The sequence below is a fragment of the Nycticebus coucang genome, chromosome 12, assembly GCF_027406575.1.
Source record: "Nycticebus coucang isolate mNycCou1 chromosome 12, mNycCou1.pri, whole genome shotgun sequence".
Lineage (NCBI taxonomy): Eukaryota > Metazoa > Chordata > Mammalia > Primates > Lorisidae > Nycticebus > Nycticebus coucang.
Window position 1 is genome coordinate 28,307,128 of NC_069791.1, and position 20,107 is coordinate 28,327,234.

General features: G+C 42.1%; 1 protein-coding gene and 1 pseudogene across 2 annotated transcripts in view; both read right to left on the reverse strand.

Moving 5' to 3' along the window:
* FGD4 (FYVE, RhoGEF and PH domain containing 4) overlaps window positions 1-20,107 on the reverse strand; it is a 264,568-nt gene that overhangs the window by 94,042 nt on the left and 150,419 nt on the right. The gene's annotated exons all lie outside the window — the stretch shown is intronic.
* LOC128562223 (serine/threonine-protein phosphatase 2A 56 kDa regulatory subunit gamma isoform-like) lies at window positions 883-6,334 on the reverse strand (annotated as a pseudogene).

Sequence of the window (20,107 nt, forward strand, 5' to 3'; positions counted from 1 at the left end):
ATTCACAAAATTCGTTTTCAACCATTATATTTTTAACAAAACATTCACGAATGCCTCTTTCATGTCATAAAGTTGCGCTCTCTGTCTATCCATTTCAAAGGAAAGTCTACTCAGTTCTCTGATTCTTCAAGACCCTCTTGTCACAGGGTCTATGACTTCAGACCTCATCTTTATGGTCCTCCATATGGCCCTGGTTATACACACACAGCCCCCTTCATCCACACATTTCTCCACCTGCACCAAGTCTCTAGCCCAGAAGATCTAGAACTCGATGGACTCCACCTTCTGGGACAAGAGAATCTCTTGGATTTAAGAAAGCAGAAGTAGTTTTCTAGGGAAGATTATCTTTAGGGTATAAATTGTCCAGAAGGACAAGCATAATTTAAGAAAAACAAAAGCAACTTTACTTTGAAATAATGTTAGATTTACAGAGGAGCTGTACCCAGACTGCCCTAATGTTAGCATCTTTTTTCTGGAGACAGAGTCTCAAGCTGTTGCTATGAATAGGGCACCAGGGCATCACAGCTCACAGCAACCTTAAACTCTTGGGCTTAAGCGATTCTCTTGTCTTAGCCTCCCAAGTAGCTGGGACTATAGGTGCCCGCCACAACGCCTGGCTATGTTTTGGTTGCAGTTGTCATTGTTGTTTTAGCTGGCCCGGGCTGGGCTCGAACCTGCCAGCCCAGATGCATGTGGCCAGCATCCTACCCAAAGAGCTACAGGTGCCGCCTAATGTTAGCATCTTATAGAATCATGATGTATTTATTTATTTATTTATTTATTTTACAAAGTCAAAAAGTATTTTTTATTGTAGACATTTTCATATACAATGTTAGTGAAACTCATCTCCCCCCTTTCCGTGATGAAGACGTATTCCTATCTTAGAAAAACACTCAAGTAACACTCTGGACATTTTCATGTTACTCTCTATTTTAGTACCTGGGGATTGGCTTTGGCTAGATTTTCTATTTTAACCCATGCTTCTTCTCGTTCTTTCATTTTTAGCTTCTCTTCAGTTTTTCTGCTTTTAACCGTTGAGTGCAGTCATCAAATAGTTTTTGGTTCTTCTCCATGAAGAGTTTCAGGGCGTTGTATATCAAGCCATGTATCATCTTATTCCAATGGGTCTTCAAGTTTCACCACAAGGATGGGAACATGATGGGCAGAATCTTGGCTGCATTGTCACTGATGAAGCTCGTGATGTACTCATTTTTCCAGTAATACAGTGCCCGCTCTGCCACCTGAAAGACAGAAGTTCATGGCTGCTGCTGGAAGTATGGACTGGAGATACACTTGGCTAAATGCCGGAAAAAGGCTCCAGGATCTTCACAAATTCCGATGGCTCAATTACATCTAAAATCTCTTCTAATTGATTTAAGAACATGACTTCTTTTGGACCGTGAGTCTTTGGCCAGTACTTGAGAAGTGCCATCACCACTGGTTCAGTGAGGGTGATGCCCTTTTCTAAAGCCTGCACTACACAGTACCCCAGCTGGGGATGGTAGACACTCCAAGATTTCACTTGTGCAAAGGTAGTAACACCTTCAACAAGAAAGTCTCATGCTCTTCTTTTAGTGGTAAGGAGAATCCATTAATTATACGTCCCAAATTTCTAGTAATTCTGCTATGCCACTGTGATGCTCTTTTTCATAAATAAACCTATAAAATATACTATTTATCTGTTTTCTGATGTAAACTCTCAAGCAGAGAGCCTCAAACTACAGCCTGCGGACCATATGTGGCCCGCAAAGGACATTTATCCGGCCCGTGGGGTGTTTTTGCCACAGCTGCCTGTCCTGCTTAGTAGCCGACTTGTCCCGGGCTGCAGTGCCCATGTGTGGAATGTGCCCCACACTCTCCAATTCCCCTCCTACTCTCTGTCTCTCGACTCCTCATCTCAGTCTCTAGTGTAATTGGAGGAGTCACCAGGTTGCCTGTGCAGAGCCTGCTGCCGCCTAAGGACAGAGGTAAGAACAAGTTAGGATTTTTTTTTGTTTGTTTGAAGTTAGGAAGTCTTTTATTTTTTTTCATTTTGCAGTTAGTAGGCCTTTTTTTTGCAGTTAAGGGGGGGAGCTTTTTTCTCTGAAGTTAGGAGGTCTTTTTTTTTTTGCAGATGGGGGCACCTTTTTTTGAAGATAGGAGAGCCTTTTTTTTAAGTTGGTTAGTTGCTTGAGGGTGGTTTCTAAGGGGGTTGCATCACAGTGATAAAGCAAATAGTCAGCACTCAGTGCTAATGCAAATTGTCAGTGCTCAGAGGTAATGCAAACAGTCAGTGCTCAGTGGTAATGATAATTGTAAATGCTCGGTGTTAATGCAAATTGTTAGCGCTCAGTATTAATGCAGATTGTCAGCGATCAGTGTTATCGCAAATGGTCAGTGCTCAGTGTTATCGCATGGGGCCCCCAAACTGGTAATCTGCCTAGGGCCCCGTGGGAACTTAATCCAGCTCTGCAGACAGCCAAGGAGTAGGAAACCCAATTTAATTGCCAGTAAGTACATTTATATTCTGATTGCTATTCAGTTGTGTATGATGTTCTATGTTGTGTGCTGTGTAAGCCCCAGTTCACACTGTTGTGATCTCTGAGCAGTGTGAGTTCAGCCATATGTTTGTATGGCTGAACTTGCATTAGATTCAGAAGGAAAAAGGCATACATGCCTTCTGTTTTCCTGCAGTGGAATCTGATCGCATGGGTGAAAAGACCCATGTGTGAGTTCACAGATCGCAGTGCAGTTTGCACAGGGTAGTGTGAACTGGAAAGGTAGTGGAGGAACCAGCTCTGTAATAGTGCCTATTCCCGCACCACACCAGTGTGAGCCTGAGGTAAAAGTGGAGCTCTCCCATATGGGCACTGGCGAGGCTGAAATGATGTGGACTGGCAAGGCTGCGTTGATGGACACTGATCAGACTGCATTGATGGGCAGTGCAGTCTATATTGTTTTTGGAGCGCTGTATATATATATTGGTATTTTACTAATAGCAATTTGGAACCCCTAGGAAACAATGATATCAAGAAAGAGAAAAATTGACTCAGAGTGTAAGATATTCAAAGAACAGTGGACTTATGATTACTTTTCATGCAGTACAAGGAAAGTTGTGTGTTTGATAAAACCAGAATATAGGGCCTGTGTTCAAAGAATACAATTTGCGTTGACATTACCAAACTCAACATAAAGATAAATATGATAGTTTGGTCGGAGAAGTGAGAAAAGATAAAATATTAAAACTGAAATATACATTGACAACTCAGCAAAATACTTTTGTGAAGCAGAAGCAGCTAAATACTTCATCACTGTGAGCAAGTTTTCAAGTTGCCAAGATAATAGCGTGCACTGGCAGACCATGCCTGGAGGGAGAATTTGTTAAAGAATGCCTTCTTTCTGTTGCCAAAGAGATGTGTCCAGAGAAGGCCAATTTATTTAGTACAGTGAGTCTTTCAGGACCCTCAATTACATGAAGGATTGAAGAAATGGGAGACAATTTGCATCAGCATTTGCAAAACTCCGCAAAAAACCTTTCCTATTTTTCCTTGGCACTGGACGAAAATAATGATGTTCGTGATTCTGCACAACTTCTAATTTTTATTCATGGTACGAATGACTACTTTGAAGTCACAGAAGAGCTTGCTGCACTGCAAAGCATCAAAGGAACAACTATAGGAGAGGATATTTATGAAAAGGTTTGCCAAACTCTGAATAGTTTGGAGCTGCACTGGGTAAAACTAGCCAGTGTGACAAATGATGGTGCTCCTAGCACAGTGGGGTCTAAGAAAGGAGTAACTACTTGCATTAACCAAGAGATGGACAAACATAACCATTCTCATCCAATAGCCATACACTGCCTCATCCACCAACAAGCGCTGTGTAGTAAATCACTGAGGTGGGACTCTGTTATGAAAACTGTGGTATCCTGTGTTAACTTCATTAGAGGTAATGCACTAAACCACAGACAATTTCAGAAATTTCTGTCTGAGCTAAATGTTGCCTGTGAAGATGCTCCATACCACACAGAAGTCCATTGGCTGAGTCGAGAGAGAATTTTGAAACATTTCTATGACCTACTTCCACAGATTGTAGCTTTTCTGCTTTCAAAAAACAAGTACCAGAGCTCAATGGTGCAGAATGGAAATGGCACCTTGCCTTTCTGATAGATGTAACAGAGCTACTCAACAATTTCAATGTGCAACTTCAAGGAAAGGGGAAGCTCATCTGTGCTATGCAATCACATGTGAAAGCATTTGAAGTAAAATTAGGCCTCCTCATCAAACAAGTGAAGGAGGAAAATTTCTGCCATGTCCCCACAACTCAAAATCTGTTAGCGGAAAATCCATTGGTTGCATTTCCAAATAAAACGTGTGGATTCACTGGAAAAGTTGCAAAAGGAGTTCCAATTTAGATTTAAAGAGCTTCATCTCCATGAACAGGACATACAGCTTTTCAGTAATCCATTTTCTATTGACATTGAAAATGTGGATACGATTTACCAAATGGAACTGGCTGAACTGCAGAATTGTGACTCTCTGAAAGACGCATTCAAGTCAAGCAGCCTTCCTAATTTCTTTTTTTTTTTCTTTTTTGTAGAGACAGAGTCTCGCTGTATCGCTCTCGGGTAGAGTGCCATGGCGTCACATGGCCCACAGCAACCTCTAACTCTTGGGCTTACGCGATTCTCTTGCTTCAGCCTCCCGTGCAGCTGGGACTACAGGCGCCCGCCACAACGCCCGGCTATTTTTTTGTTGCAGTTTGGCAGGGGCTGGGTTTGAACCCGCCACCCGTGGCATATGGGGCCGGCGCCCTACTCATTGAGCCACAGGTGCCGCCCAGTCTTCCTAATTTCTATGCATCTCTCCCCTCTGAGACACAGTCTAATCTCAGGAACCACGCACTCAAAATGGCAACCATCTTTGGCAGCACTTATGTCTGTGAACAGACTTTTTCCAGAGTGAAACATCTGAAATCTCCAACCAGATCTAGACTAACTGATGCACACTTGCATCACTAACTGATGCACACTTGCATCACTTGTTACGACTAGCAGTGACAAATATGAAACTGGACATTGACCATCTCATTAGCCAAAAGCAGGCCCATAGTTCCCATTGAAATACTGGTAAGTTTGTTGATTTAACTTCACTTGTTCTTCATTTTAAATATTGTAGTTGTTCCCATTTTGTTTTTTTACTTCAAAATAAGATATGTGCAGTGTGCATAGGAATTTGTTCAGTTTTTTTTTGAACTATAGTCCGGCCCTCCAATGGTCTGAGGGACAGTGAACTGGCCCCCTGTTTAAAAAGTTTGAGGGGGCGGCTCCTGTGGCTCAGTGAGTAGGGCGCCGGCCCCATATGCCAAGGGTGGTGGGTTCAAACCCAGCCCCGGCCAAACTGCAACAACAAAAAAATAGCCGGGCGCCTGTAGTCCCAGCTGCTCGGGAGGCTGAGGCAAGAGAATCACATAAGCCCAGGAGTTGGAGGTTGCTGTGAGCCATGTATCGCCACAGCACTCTACTGAGGGCAGTAAAGTGAGACTCTGTCTCTACAAAAAAATAAATAAATAAATATAAATAAAAAGTTTGAGGACCCCTGCTCTCAAGCCTGAGAATTTCCCATAGATTCTGTGAAGGGTGGTTTTAAAAAATCTCTCTCCTGAGGATCTTCACTGTCGAAGAGCTCTAAAAGCTGCAATACAAACTTCTGATCAATATATTTCTTTGCTATATTAGGTTGCAAATCTGGAGACTCTAAAAATCTTAAGAAAAATCCATAAACCAGCTGTAGATAAGGCCAGGCTGCTTCTAACGTCGGTTTGTCTTCCTCTGGGTCAAATTCTGCTCCCGGAGGATTAGAGGAAGGTGGTAATGTTCAAAACGTGTTAACTGCAAACATGGGTCCTACGTCTGGGTAAACAGGCTCTGTGAGCACATTCCCATTATGGGTGCTGTATTCTACCATTTCACCTCAAGCAGCTCCTTGTACTTCCTTCCACTTGAGGTCACTGAGTGGATCGGAAACAAAGTCAAAGAGGACACAGCACTGCCACAACTTCTGGATGAAAAGCTTCTCTGGATCAGCTGGGGAAGCAACTTTTAAAGATGGTAGTTTTTGAAGTTCTCTAATACTGCTTCCACTAAACCTTGAGGAAATTTGACCTTTGTCTTTCTTCACTATGGTCTGAGAGATCGGTACTTTTCTTTTAGAAGGTACTGTAGACGGGATAGCAACAAGGCTGTTTTTCTTGCTGGAAATTTGCTCTGGTTCTATTGCGTCTTGCTGTCTGTCCTTCTTTTGAACTTTTCCCTGCTTTAGATGGTTTTTTTCTCCTTCTTGTTTTTATTCAGCATAGCTAGTGCCAGCCGCCACTGCCTTGCCTTCCCCCCACCCCCCAGGCCACCACCGCTGCCACGGCCTGGGGACCAAGTCCTTCACTCACTCTCGCTTTGCCTTTTCCAGGCTCTCAGAGGCTGCAGCAGCTGCAGTAGTGTCTGAACCTTGATATATTTATTAAACCACTGGTACAATACTAAACTACAGGCTTTATTCCATTTCACCAATTTTTCCACTAACATCTTTTTTTTTTGTTTAATCCAGTATATCACTGCATTGGAATTTACTTGGCTCGTATGATTTTGGAACTTTTGAAGAATACTAGCCAACTACTTTGTATAATATCCCTCAAATTAGGTTTCTCCATAATTTTCTTATTCTTAGACTGGGGTTATGGGTTTGGGAGAAGAATATCACAGAGGCCATGCACCCATCTCACTTCACCATATCACTGCGTGATAGCAACATGATTATTATGTGATGTTAACCCTGATCACTTGGTAAGGAGATGTCTGCCAGGTTTCTCCAGGATAAAATAGTTTTTTTGTTTTTGTTATTTTTGAGACAGAATCTCGCTTTGTTACTCTTGGTAGAGTACTATGACTTCATAGTTCACAGCAACCTCAAGGGCTTGGGCTCAATCAATCCTCTTGCCTCAGCCTCCTGAGCAGCTGGGACTACAGGTACCCGCCACAATGCCTAGCTATTTTTATAGACAGGGGTCTCACTCTTGCTCAGGCTGGTCTTGAACTCCCAAGTTCAGGTGATTCACCTGCCTCAGCCTCCCACAGTGCTAGGATTATAGGCACAAGCCACTGCGTTCTGCCTATAATAGTTATTATAAGACATTGTGCAACAGCCTTTTTCTAACATAATTTCAGAAATTATCCCATGGATTGCAAATTATATCCGTCCCATGGATTGCAAATTATATCCGTCCCATGGATTGCAAATTATATCTCCCAGGTACTAGCTAAAATACCTACATTATGAAATCGACTGCGTTTTTTTTTTTTTTTTAAAGCTCATGATTTACAATTCTCTTGCTAATGGGAATAAGTTCATAGCCAGGAAACTTCAGAGCATTATTTCAAACAGTTCTCTCATATTCTAAATATATAGGTGAAAAGCCTATATGCCTCTGTGCTCACCATTCTGAGAGTGAGCAGAGACAAATTCTTACTTTGCACAGTCAGGCTGAAACCAGGGCTGAACCCTAACTAGGCCATTAAGCCTGAGTGCTTTGGAGGCAAAAGTCCAGTGCTCAGAAGCTGGCCATGGGGCTATCAGTAAGTCCTAGGAATCTCCAGACTGTGGTTTTGTGAGATAAGGTCTCTACCTCCAGGTGATTTGGGCCTCCAGGGAGCAGGAGAACAATCAACCTCCCCCCAACCCCACAAAAGATCTTGTGACTTAGCGGTTGGGGGGGGGGGGGGAGAATGGCTAACAGCATGTTTTTCTGGGACTACTAATTTTAAATATAATAGAAAGTTTAGAAGAATCAGTATCAATTGATCAGTAGATTAGCAGACTCCAGGAAATGGTTAATTTGTTTTTACAATACACCTATGAAGTGATTGTGTGATTATTAACTAACAGTATGTATGTGCAGAACTGGCTATTTAAGCTGCTCAGAAATAAAGACATTTGCTACATGCCACCAGAGCTTGTAGTCATCTTTGCCTCATACTATTTCAATACCCAGGTCTAACCTCCGCATCATTGACTACCCGAACCTTCAACAACAAAATAAATAATAACCACACCACAAGAGATCTCAAAAAAGAACATCTGATGGAGATTTTAAGAAAGTTCCTTGGAGCTAGGAATTGCACTTCTAGGAATCTAATCTACAGTTACAGTCCTGTGTGTGTAAAGGTATATGTACGTGATAGTCAATACAACCTTACGGAACATATGCAGCCAATTGGAAAGAATTCCAAGATATTATTAAATAAAAGAAAACTGTAGAAAACTATGTATGGTAGGATCTCACAGATAAAAAGAAATGAGATATATACAAATGTACATAAATGTGCTAAAAGGGATGGAAGGTAACAGCAAATGTAACTTTGGGAACTGGCGATGAATGTGAGATAAGAGAATTAATGAGCATTGTAATGTTTGCCAATCATTTAAATCTTTTATCCATTCCATAGGTAGCAAAAGGAAAGAATGATCAAAGGAGAACTAAATGAAATTAACCTTCCCTTCCCCCCAAAATATAAAGGATCAATGAAAAGTGTGTTCTTTAAAAAGATAAACAAAAGCGACAGATTACTAGCTAATCCAGAAGCAGTAGGTAAAGGATTTAAATAAGTTCGAAATGAAAAAGGAGACATCACAACTGATAACTGCAGGAATACAAAATATCATCCATGACCACATAAAACCCTGTATGTTCACTAGAAAATCTAAGGGAAATGGATAAATTTTTAGAAGCACACAACCTCTCATGCTCGAATCAGGAAGAAACAGAAATCCTGAACAGACTAGTAATGACTAGTAAGATTGACACAGTCATTTAAAAAGTCTCCTAAAAACAATAATAAAAAAAGGCCCAGAAGTGGATGAATTTACAGCAGAATTCGACCAGACCTACAAAGAACTGAAGCTGTTCCATGATACTGAGAGGGAGGGAACCTCCCTAACTCACTCTACAAAGCCAGTAACACACTGACAGCAAAGACAGGAAAGGATACAAGAGCAGAAAAAGAAACAGACCCATATTCCTCATAAATACAGATGCAAAAGTCTGAAAGGAAGGATTAGCAAATTAAATCCCACAGCACATCAAGAAGAGAATTCACCATCCTCAAGTGAGTTTTGTCCCAAGGATGCAAGGATAGGGCAAAACACACAAATCAATAAATGTGATTCACCACATGAAAGAATTAAAAACATAGCTCAGCGCCCTTAGCACAGTGATGACGGCGCCGGCCACGTTTACCAAGGGTGGCGAGTTCGAACCTGGCCTGGGACTGCTAAACAACAATGACAACAACAACAAATAGCCGGGTGTTGTGGCGGGTGCCTGTAGTCCCAGCTACTTGGGAGGCTGAGGCAAGAGAAATCACTTAAGCCCAGGAGTTTGAGGTTACTGTGAGCTGTGATGCCACAGCACTCTACCGAGGGTCACACAGTAAGACTGTCTCAAAAAAAAAAAAAAAAAAAAGAATTAAAAACAAAAATCACACAATCATCTCAATAGATGCAGGAAAAGCATTTGATAAAATCCATCACCCTTCCTGATAAACTGGGCACAGAAGGAAGATAACTCAAATAAGACAACCCCCCAGTTGACATTACACTGAACAGGGAAAAGTTGGAAGCATTCCCCCTAAGAACCAGAACAAGACAAGAATGTCCACTGTCACCACTTCTAGTCAACACAATACTGGAAGTCACAGCCAGAACGATCAGGCAAGAGAAAGAAAAAAAGTGCATCCAAATCAGAAATGAGGAGGTCAAACTATCCCGGTTTGCTGATAATTACCTTATACGTAGAAAATCCTACAGATGCCTCCAAAAGACTCCTAGAATTGAAAACTAAATTAAGTAAAGTCTACAATAGTAATGCACACAAATCAGAAGGATTTCTAATACTAAAAGTCAAGCTAAGAATCAGATCAAGAACTCCGTACCATTTACAACAGCTACAAAAAAATAAAATATCTAGGATAATACTTAACTTAGGAAGTTCAAGATCTCTGTAAAGAACTACAAAACACTGATGAAAGAAATTATTGATGATACAAATGGAAAAATGTCTCAGTTTCATTATAATGTTCATGCTGCCAAGTGATTTTATACATTCAACTGTCTACACATATCTAAGTGCTATCTCACTACCAGATTTGACCCAAATAGACCCAGATTTGAACCCCTCATCTCTCAACTCTGGCGCTAAACAGGCTGCCTTAGAAGTTTTCTCCATTTCAACTAATGGCATCTCCATCTACGTATAGGCCAACAACCTTAGAAATATCCCAAAGTTCTCACATACTCCACATCCTATTCACCAGGAAATCCTGTTGGCTCTACTGCAAAATAGTTTCAGATTTTGACCATCTATCACCATGTCCCATGCTACTCTTCTGGCCCAAACTATCATAATCTATAATTGGATTACTGCAAGGTTCTCCACCTGGTCTTCCTGCCCCCTACCTTGTCTCAGTACAGTCTATATTTCAAACCAGGACCAGAGGGATTCTTTTTTAAACACAATTCAGATCCTGTGTTTAAAATTCTTCAAAGGGACTGGGCACAGTGGATCAAGCCTGTAATCCCAGTATTTAGCAAGGAAAGAATAGGAGCAGTGCTCAAGGCCAGGAGTTGAAGATCACCCATCTCTACAAAAAATTAAAAAACATTAGCTGGATACAGTGGCATATGCCTGTAGTTCCAGGTACTTAGAACACTGATGTGGGAGGATGGCTTGAGCCAAAGAGTTCAAGATTAAAGTGAGCCATGATTGCACCACTGCACTCTAGCCTGGACAACAGAGCAAGTGTCTTAAAAATAAATAATAAAATAAAAATTCTCCAGTGGCTCAACATTGTACTGAGAGTGGAATCCCAAGTCCTTACAGTGGTTTGCAGGCTGTATATGATCCAGCTTCGTCCATTACCACACTAACCTTACTACTACTATACCACGGCTATACCTACAACCATCCCTTCCTCATTTTTGTCTTTTTTTTTGTTTTTGAGACAGCATCCCAAGCTTTCGACCTGGGTAGAGTACAGTGGCATCATAGATCACAGCAACCTCCAACTCTTGGGCTCAAGTGATCCTCTTGCCTTAGTTTTTCTATTTTTAGTAGAGATGGGGACTGGGGTGGGGGGTGGGGGTCTTGTTCTTGTTCAGGCTGGTCTTGAACCTGTGAGCTCAAGCAATCCACCCTCCTCAGCCTTCCAGAGTGCTAGGATTACAGGCATAAGCCCCATCCCCACCCACCCCTTCCTCACGCTGTAGCAGTCCTGCTGGCTCTCTGCAGTCATCAAACAGGCCAAGCATGCCGTAGGGCCTTTGGTCTATCTGTTCTCGGCTTGAATGCTCTTCCCCCAGATTATTTCCTGCAAACATTGGTTTAAATTGCATCTTGTCAGTATCTACTAACACTGTCTACCCCACTTAGTATAACTGTTACTCCTATGATGCTTTGCAGTTTATTTATTTTTTTTGAGACAGAGCCTCAAGCTGTCACACTGGGTAGAGTGCCGTAGCATCACAGCTCACAGCAACCTCCAACTTCTCAGCTTAAGCGATTCTCTTGCCTCTGCCTCCTGAGGAGTTGTCATTGTTGTCTGGCAGGCCCTGGATGGATTCAAACTCGCCAGCTCAGGTGTATGTGGCTGGTGCTTGAGCTACAGGCGCAAAGTCTGCACTTTATTTTTTTAATAGCATTTAGCACCTTCAAACAAAGTACATCATGTATTTTGTTTATTGTCTCTTTCACCTGGTTAGAAAGTAACTCAGGGAAGACAAGCAATCTTTGTTCTGACATAGCCCAGAAACACCACCTTTTACATCACAGATGCTCAATCCCTATTTGTTGAACAAATGTATCTTGAGACTGTGGGCAAGTTTCTCTTTATTTGCTACATTCTTACTATTTCATGAGAGATATGTTCAAAATTCTGACAATATGGAAATATATAGTTTAGACCCCAATCTATACAAACTTTTAAATATTTCCATTTTTACTGAAAATATGAAATGTTCAAGGTTATTTCTACATAAATCCTAACTATTCAGGAGAAAGAAATAAAAAGGTTTGTACTTGAATAACTTTCTTCATAACCCCAAAACAGATTGGTAAACGTATGACATTGTGGAACTGTCGGATGTCTGTCTTGAGGAAAATAGTAGCAGCAGAAAACATTCAGCAACCGACTGTTTCAGTTTATTATAATCTGTAATTTTATTTACTAGAATCACTAAAATACGTGTAAAATCTTGAAGGGAAGTAATTGGAGATACTCAGTATTTCTAAAGGTCTCACAATTGGAAAAGCACAAATAAAAAGTGTAAGAGGCAACCTTTGATACTGTATCATTCTGAGGTATAGACAACGATGCATGTGTCCAACTGAAATAAAATGTCAAGCCTTCGAAAATAAAAATAATTTTTAAAAAATGATCATTTTTAGCATATTCATTTCCCCAAAAGCATGCTCCATAAATTTTTACTTTTTTTTTCATTAGAGATAAAAAGAATACTATTGTTTGTGACCACTGAAAAGTTACCATTCTGTTAGATGCCCTGAAACACATGTGGCTACGCTGGTCCTAATTCCAATTTTGAGTGGGCACTAATACCCGCTATACCCCCATCACTATAATTTAAATGTGGGCACTGGGCATCTGAACCCCAGCTCCACCGCTCACTGGGTGACCATTTGGTGTTAAATGCTGTGTGTTTCCTGCACACAAGCATTACAAGTGTGATGTGATGATACCTGTGATGATACCTGCATCAGGGCTGGGCAGTGCGCTCTGCTGTACCTTTTTGCACGCAGTGCTCTTAGGTAAAGACCAAACTTATCATTGCCATCAGGAAGGGAACTGGAGGCAGCTCTGTCACCCCAGCCATGCACTGCTGGTGGAAGTTCCCCTTTTGGCTATGTTCAACTAAGAATGTTGGTCAAGATTACAGAAAACGTTCCCTATTTAAAGCACACCATTTATTTCGTGTCTGCAGCTATGACCAGAGCGGAAGGTGGGAGGGAAGGGAAACCACAAAATCAATTACATGTGTTTCTTTCTGCCTGCTTGCAAAAGGCAATGCTAGTTGACACCATCTTGAACCAGGAGGTTCACAGGCTACTGTGCTTTATCTGAAAATTGTTTCCAATTCATCATGACACCCAGCCTCGGTCATCTCTTCTACTGGTGAGTATAAGCATAGAAGAGAGAAGGCCATAGACCCTCTGCCTCACTATAGCAGCAGTGGTGAGAAGCACAGCGGAGAAGTTGTCCATATAGTCAGACAGGGCGGCGCCTGTGGCTCAAAGGAGGGCGCTGGCCCCATATGCCGGAGGTGGTGGGTTCAAACCCAGCCCCGGCCAAAAACTGCAAAAAAAAAAGAATAGGCATATAGTCAGACAAATTCTGTTTTTTTTTAAACAGTTGTGTTTTCTGCCAGAGCTTATGATTCTTAATAGTTTTGAGCTTTGATATTAATGAATATCCCAAGAAGATTTTTAAGTACAGGCAGCTGCCCGCCAGCTTACAAACATCTGACTTACATACAACTCACACTTATGAACAGCAATAGGTAAACGTATCTGTTCTAACCTACATACAGATTCAACTTAAGAACAAACATACAGAACCCATCTCATTTGTAACCTGGGGCCTTCCTGTAAATTATTATACAGCTGGACCTGAAAATTAGCTTTTCCTCACAGGATCGTCTGTGTCCAAAGGCAACACTGGTGCCACGCACATGCACACCTGGGCAGCTTCCCTTGGTCCCCAGAGGTAGGACACTGAGCTCTATGAATGCCAGTTGTACTAGACATTGCAGGTAATTAAGCACAAAACACTAACGGCAATCCAGATAGTCTTCAAATCACCCCTGTCATAAAAGTATCATTTTCCTGGGGTCAGATCCTGCTAGTGATCAGCTGGGTAGCTGGCTTACTTTCTCTGTACTTTAATTTCTTCATCTGTAAATGAGAATTCATAGGATTCCCAACAGTACCCCCCCCAGAAGGCTGCTGTGTGGATGACACTAATCCATCCTGGTCTCAGTAGTAAGACAGCAGGTGGTACGAGGCAAACCCTGTCTATTTGCTATTACTGCTTGTGTAATACTCACTGCTATGTGATGGCAGAGTGGTGATGAAGGGACCATACTCTTACCCTCTGCTCCTCCAGCCTTCTGAGGCCCCTGCCTCTACTTCCTTCAATTCCTGCACCGTCTGCTTTCATTTGCCCCACTGCTGCCCGAGGTGCATTTTTCTACCACCTAGGCATGAACTGCTCAGCATCTGCCCTTTGCTTCAGTGCCCACCCCCTCTGCTCCTCTCTGGGGTTCCCAATAGACCATTAGGAATAAACACTGTCAACATCGTGGCCTTTTCACAAATTAATAAAGAAATATTTACAAGTGAATAAGAGGTTGAAGCTTAATGTACAAAATCTGTACTAAGCTTCAGTCTCTTATTCACTAATAACAGCATTAATAATAAAATGGTGACTGATAATTGATGTAGAATTTAATACAGAAGTCCCAGTGACTTAATCATTTTTCTTCACATTATCATCTTTATAATATTGCATTATTATAATAACATTATGTTCTAGATTCCATAAACACTTCTCATTTTTCTTCCATTAGACATTTCATCATTTGCTTCTATCACAATTGCTAGTTTTAGATAATAAACCATTTTCTGAAAAGTGCCTTTAAGTGCCTAGACCACTTAAAAACCATCTTTTACAAAAATTTGGATGGAGCCAGGTGGGGTGGCTCATGCCTGTAATCCTAGCACTCTGGGAGACTAAGGTGTGCCGATTACTTGAGTTCAGGAGTTCAAGACCAGTCTGAGCAAGAGTGAGATCCCATCTCTAAAAATAGCTGAGTTTTGTAGTGGGAGCCTGTAGTCCCAGCTACTCAGGAGGCTGAGGCAGAGGATCACCTCAGCCTAAGAGTTTGAGATTGCTGTGAGCTCTGAGGCCATGGCATTCTGCCCCAGGGTGACTGAGTGAAACTCTTTCAAAAAAAAAAATTTTTTTTCTTTTTTCTTTTTTTTTTTTTTTTTGATGGAATTGCAGACCATTACCCTAAGTGAAATATCTCAGGAATAGAAAAACAAACACCACATGTAGGGCGGCGCCTGTAGCTCAGTGAGTAGGGCGCCCGCCCCATATACCTAGGGTGGTGGGTTCAAACCCAGCCCTGGCCAAACTGCAACAAAAAATAGCTGGGCATTGTGGCCGGTGCCTGTAGTCCCAGCTACTTGGGAGGCTGAGGCAAGAGAATTGCCTAAGCCCAAGAGCTGGAGGTTGCTGTGAGCTGTGATGCCACTACCGAGGGCAACAAAGTGGCACTAAAAACAAATGGGGGGCTGATCTCCACTCAGGCCAAATACCACATGTACTCTCTAATAACTGGGAACTAATAACAAGGCACAAAGAGATGTAAAGGTCATCAGAAATCAAAAAGGGGGCAGGGATAAAAAACTACCTATCGGGTACAGTGAATACTATACAGGTGATGGGTGCACTAAAAGCTCTGACTTAAGCATTATCAAAGTAATGTAACAAAAACATTTGTGCCTCCTTCATATTTAAGTAGATCTCATCTTTATGCCTTCAGTGTACAAACTGTACTGTAAACGTTGAGAATGTTCAATGGTCAACTGCAAAAAGAGTAAACAAAACCTATCAGCTGCTTCTTCACAGACAGTCCCTAAGTTACAAACATCTGATTGACAAAGAACTCACACTTACAAACAGGGCTATTACACGTGATAGGTAAATGGACCTGTCCCATCTTACATACAAACTTTTTCAACTTAAGAACAAACCTAGAGAACCTATTTTGTTCATAACCCAGGGACTGCCTGTGTTCCATTCTGTTTTTTCCTTTTTCTCCTTATTTAGATGTACAGGGTGATAACTCTCTAATTAAAAGTATCAGGTACTTGGCTAATTACTGGGAGCAGAAATACAAATAAATCACAGTCAAGGGGGGAAAGAGACAGGTACAATTCTATAAGCATCTGGCCCACCCATCCCTCCTCAGCTGACTATGGCTAGGAGGCAAAGGCACCAGCCCAGACCTGGGCTCTGACAACACAGAGGGCGAAGAAGAAAGGCTGGGAGAGGTACAGAGGAGAAAATCAAGAGGGGACTAGCTTTGGAGGCAGGGACAGGAGGAGCAAAGGATGATGCTTACTTAGGCTCCCTGCTAGCACAACAGAGAAAAGTGCCTTTCATTTTAAGAACCCAAGAAGAACACGGTTCAATGTGTGATGATCTTGCCAGCCTGTGTCCAGGATGCAGTCTGCCCTGACACTCGTTAGGTTCAGCCAGCCCTGAATGCTCTACCTGCCCTTAGTTTTCAATCTCACTGTTAAAATTTTGAGATATATTACCTTTGGTACTTTCTTTAAAATACCATTTTACTTGCATTTTAAGGTGGGGGATTTAAAGCCTAGCGATTCAGGGCCAAGTGTAAAACGGCTCTGATCCATTCTCTCTCTCTTTTTTTTTGGTTGTTTTTAGCATCACTAATTACAGGCTAAATCATTTGTCCTTCTTCTAAAAAGGGCTGATTTCTTTAGTTCTGTTGGTAGCAGAACAAAAAATAACTGAAGCGACTAGGATGGAGAGAGGAATAAAAGCACTTGGTAAGAGCCTAGAGAGCTTTTTTGGGGTATGTGCTATACCTGATCCTTCAGAACTTACAGGGTTAAGAACACAAAAAAGTCACAGCCATATTCACATGCCATGGGACTTTCCCGAAGTCTGTGAAATGCTACTCTGACAAAGGGCCTTGCCTCCTCCCATCCCTGGTCATACCAGGATTTTCTATGAAATATTGGTGACTTGCCGAATTTTTACTGCTTCATAATGTATTTTATATTCCTAATACCAGTGGACATACAAGAGGCTCTGACAAGCTCTGCAGCAGAAAAACCTGTTTAACTTTTAACCCAGTGTTTGTCCAGGAAACCTTCCCACCACAAAAGGCAACATCTTCTGTAGCTAGTGTGTCCTGGAACACGTTTTGGGAAAATCTGCCCTAGGGACTCCTTTCCACATTCCTGCCGGCTGAACCTTGGCTGTTTTCCATACTTTCCCGTCTCCATCACTGGCAGCTGTTCCTGACTTCCCAGTCATCACCTGGACTGCCCTGCTGCCTCTGACTTTGAAATTAAGAACTGAAACTCCAACCTGCTCGGGGCTTTTGGACATGACCCCACATGTGGCTGTACAAACCCACAGCACTCTGCCCACAAAGGCAGCACTAGGATGGACCCAAAATGTCTGAGTTCTGTGCATAGAGTCTAAAACTGGAGTAACCCTCAACCTCAACCATCTGACTGATGGCCTTCTCTGATTCTGTCTGTCTGCTTCCTCGTCATCCTCTCCACCTCCCCCAGGCCTCTCACCTGCAACTTCCCCCAACTGAACAGACTGGGAGGCACACAGCTGAGAAATCACAGGGAACCTCTCTCCAAGGAACCTTTTCTTTCCTTGACCTAGATATAAAATAAATCTACGTGCTGCTGTAAGTACAAGATGTAAAGTCTTGTAAAAATCAGTACAGAGACTGGCAATAAGTCAAATGCGGGATAATGGACACAGTTTTATTTCACTGAGACAAGTATCATAAGATCTCAATATAAAAGAACATCACTTGCCTTTAATTCCACTTTACAAAAGATGTACTGCTTCTTTGCCTTGTTACCTGCTGTGGGCTTAAGCCCCAAGAGCAGGCAAAACACTTCATTTGATGAGAACTTTGACTTGGTAAAGACTTTTTTTTTTTTCTTTTTTTTGCAGTTTTTGGCTGGGGCTGGGTTTGAACCTACCAGCTCCGGCACATGGGGCCGGCACCCCACTCCTTTGAGCCACAGGCACCGCCCAGTATGGAAGACTTTTAAAACACATACCCAAAGGATACCAGACTAGGGTATGCTCCCTGGGGAAAAAAATTTGTTTTCAAAATGGCTTTTTCTTGACTGATTTGTTCTTTGGACACCAAGAGGAATCTGTATAAATTCAATTCCATGTGCAGCTTCAGGCAAGGTACACAGATGCTGAGACTTTTTTTTCCATCAGAATAACACTTGGAAATATTTACTCTAAGTGTCACAAAATAGTAACAATCATAACTTGGGCTTTCATAGTGCTTTAAAACATACACCAGCTAAAGCAAACTAACTTTCAAATACTTTTATTCTTACTACTATTAGAAATAATGGTAGTCTTCGTATCCAATGATACTGTTTTTTTCTGAGCCAACCATACATTGTGAGGCACTTTGTATATTTCATTTACTCTGTTTGAGAAGTCTGTAACATAGGCCAGGCATGGAGGCTCATGCCTGTAACCCTGGCATTTTGGGAGGTCACTGTGGGTGAATTGCCTAAACTTAGGAGACGGGCCTGAGCACGAGTGAGACCCCATTGTTGTGCCAAGTGCCGGACATTGTGGCAGGCGCCTCTAGTCTCACCTACTTGGGAGGCTGAGGCAAGAGGATCACTTGTACCCAGGAGTTTTAGGTCGATGACGCCACAGCACTCTACCCCGGGTGGTGGTTCTCAACCTTCCTAATGCCGTGAGCCTTTAATACAGTTCCTAGGGGTCTTGACCCACAGGTTGAGAACTGCTGACCTAGGGCAACAGTATGAGACTGTCTCCAAAAAAGTAATAATAATAATTAAATTAAAAAATTTATTTTTAAAAAAGAATTCTATGACATAAAGTAAGGCAGGTATTTTTTGTGTCCTTTTTGAGGAGGCAAGTGTCTAGGCTGATGGGCAATGTCACGTCTGTGTGCAGTCTGTAAGCACCCTCTGGATGTGCACGCCAGCTCTTCTTAGACTTATGCGGCAGGTAAATACACAATTACATCTCTATTATAATGCAACTATTAATAATTGCCCTGACCAGGGGCAGGGCGCCAGCCCCATATGCCGGAGGTGGCGGGTTCAAACCCAGTCCCAGCCAAAAACTGCAAAAAATAAATAAATAAATAAATAAAAATAAATAATTGCCCTTACCCAGTGCCTCTATTTCAGCCAAAATTATGCAGTCAGGAGCTTCAAAATAACCAGGTATCAAACATTCTAGATTCTTAAGAAATATAAGGTAAGAAGAACATGAATCTTGATCTAGGATAATGAAACAGATCAAGACAGTTCCAGACCTCACTGCCTGCCCTCAGCCTTGAATCTCTTCTCACCTGCCCTCAGTCCTGACCAGGTCTGGCTGACACATGCTACCCCACGCTGAGGATGGTAAGGTCTCCCCCGTGCAGGCTGCTGGACATTCTCTCTGGAAGCTAGTGGGCACGCTCCCCACGAGTCCAGTCCAACTTAGCTTTGTGCTGCATGACAGTTTCTGCTCAGCCTCACCCAAACCTCCTCAAGAAGAGGTCAGAAAAGGGCCCATGAGGCACTTCCTCATAAATCACTTCCCATCTCACCTTGGGCATCCCTAACTGTGTAGGCCAGATATCTGAATATAATTGTTGAAATCAACAAAACTGGTCAATAGCTTACAGTCACACCAGGGCCTTTGATTCCAAGGTCATTGCTCTTTCCACTACACTTCATAGCCCTGTTGTCAAATAAATATCTGTTTTCCGTTAGAAATAAGTTCATGATTTAGAGGTATATTGGTAGTATTTGGGGGCTGTGAGGACCCATCAGTACTTGCCCAATTTTGCCAAAGACTATTTACCATGTGTAAGTACAACAGTGACCTTAAATCCAAATGAATTGAAATACTACTTTGAGAAACTAGCAATATTCACAGAAATTATAAAGACTGGTAAAGATACCCAGTGTGCTGGGCGCAGTGGCTCACAGCTATAATCCTAGCACTCTGGAAGCCGAGGCAGGCAGATCACTTGCGCTCAGGAGTTCCAGACCAGCCTAAGCAAGAGTGAGATCCCACCTCTTTAAAAAAAAAAAAAAAAAAAAGCTGGCTGTCATGTCAAAAGCCTATAATCCCAGCTACTTGGAAGGCCAAGGCAAGATGACAGCTTGAGCAACCTATGATTTAGCGCTATAATTTTCCAGTGTTGGGCAAGACACAGTG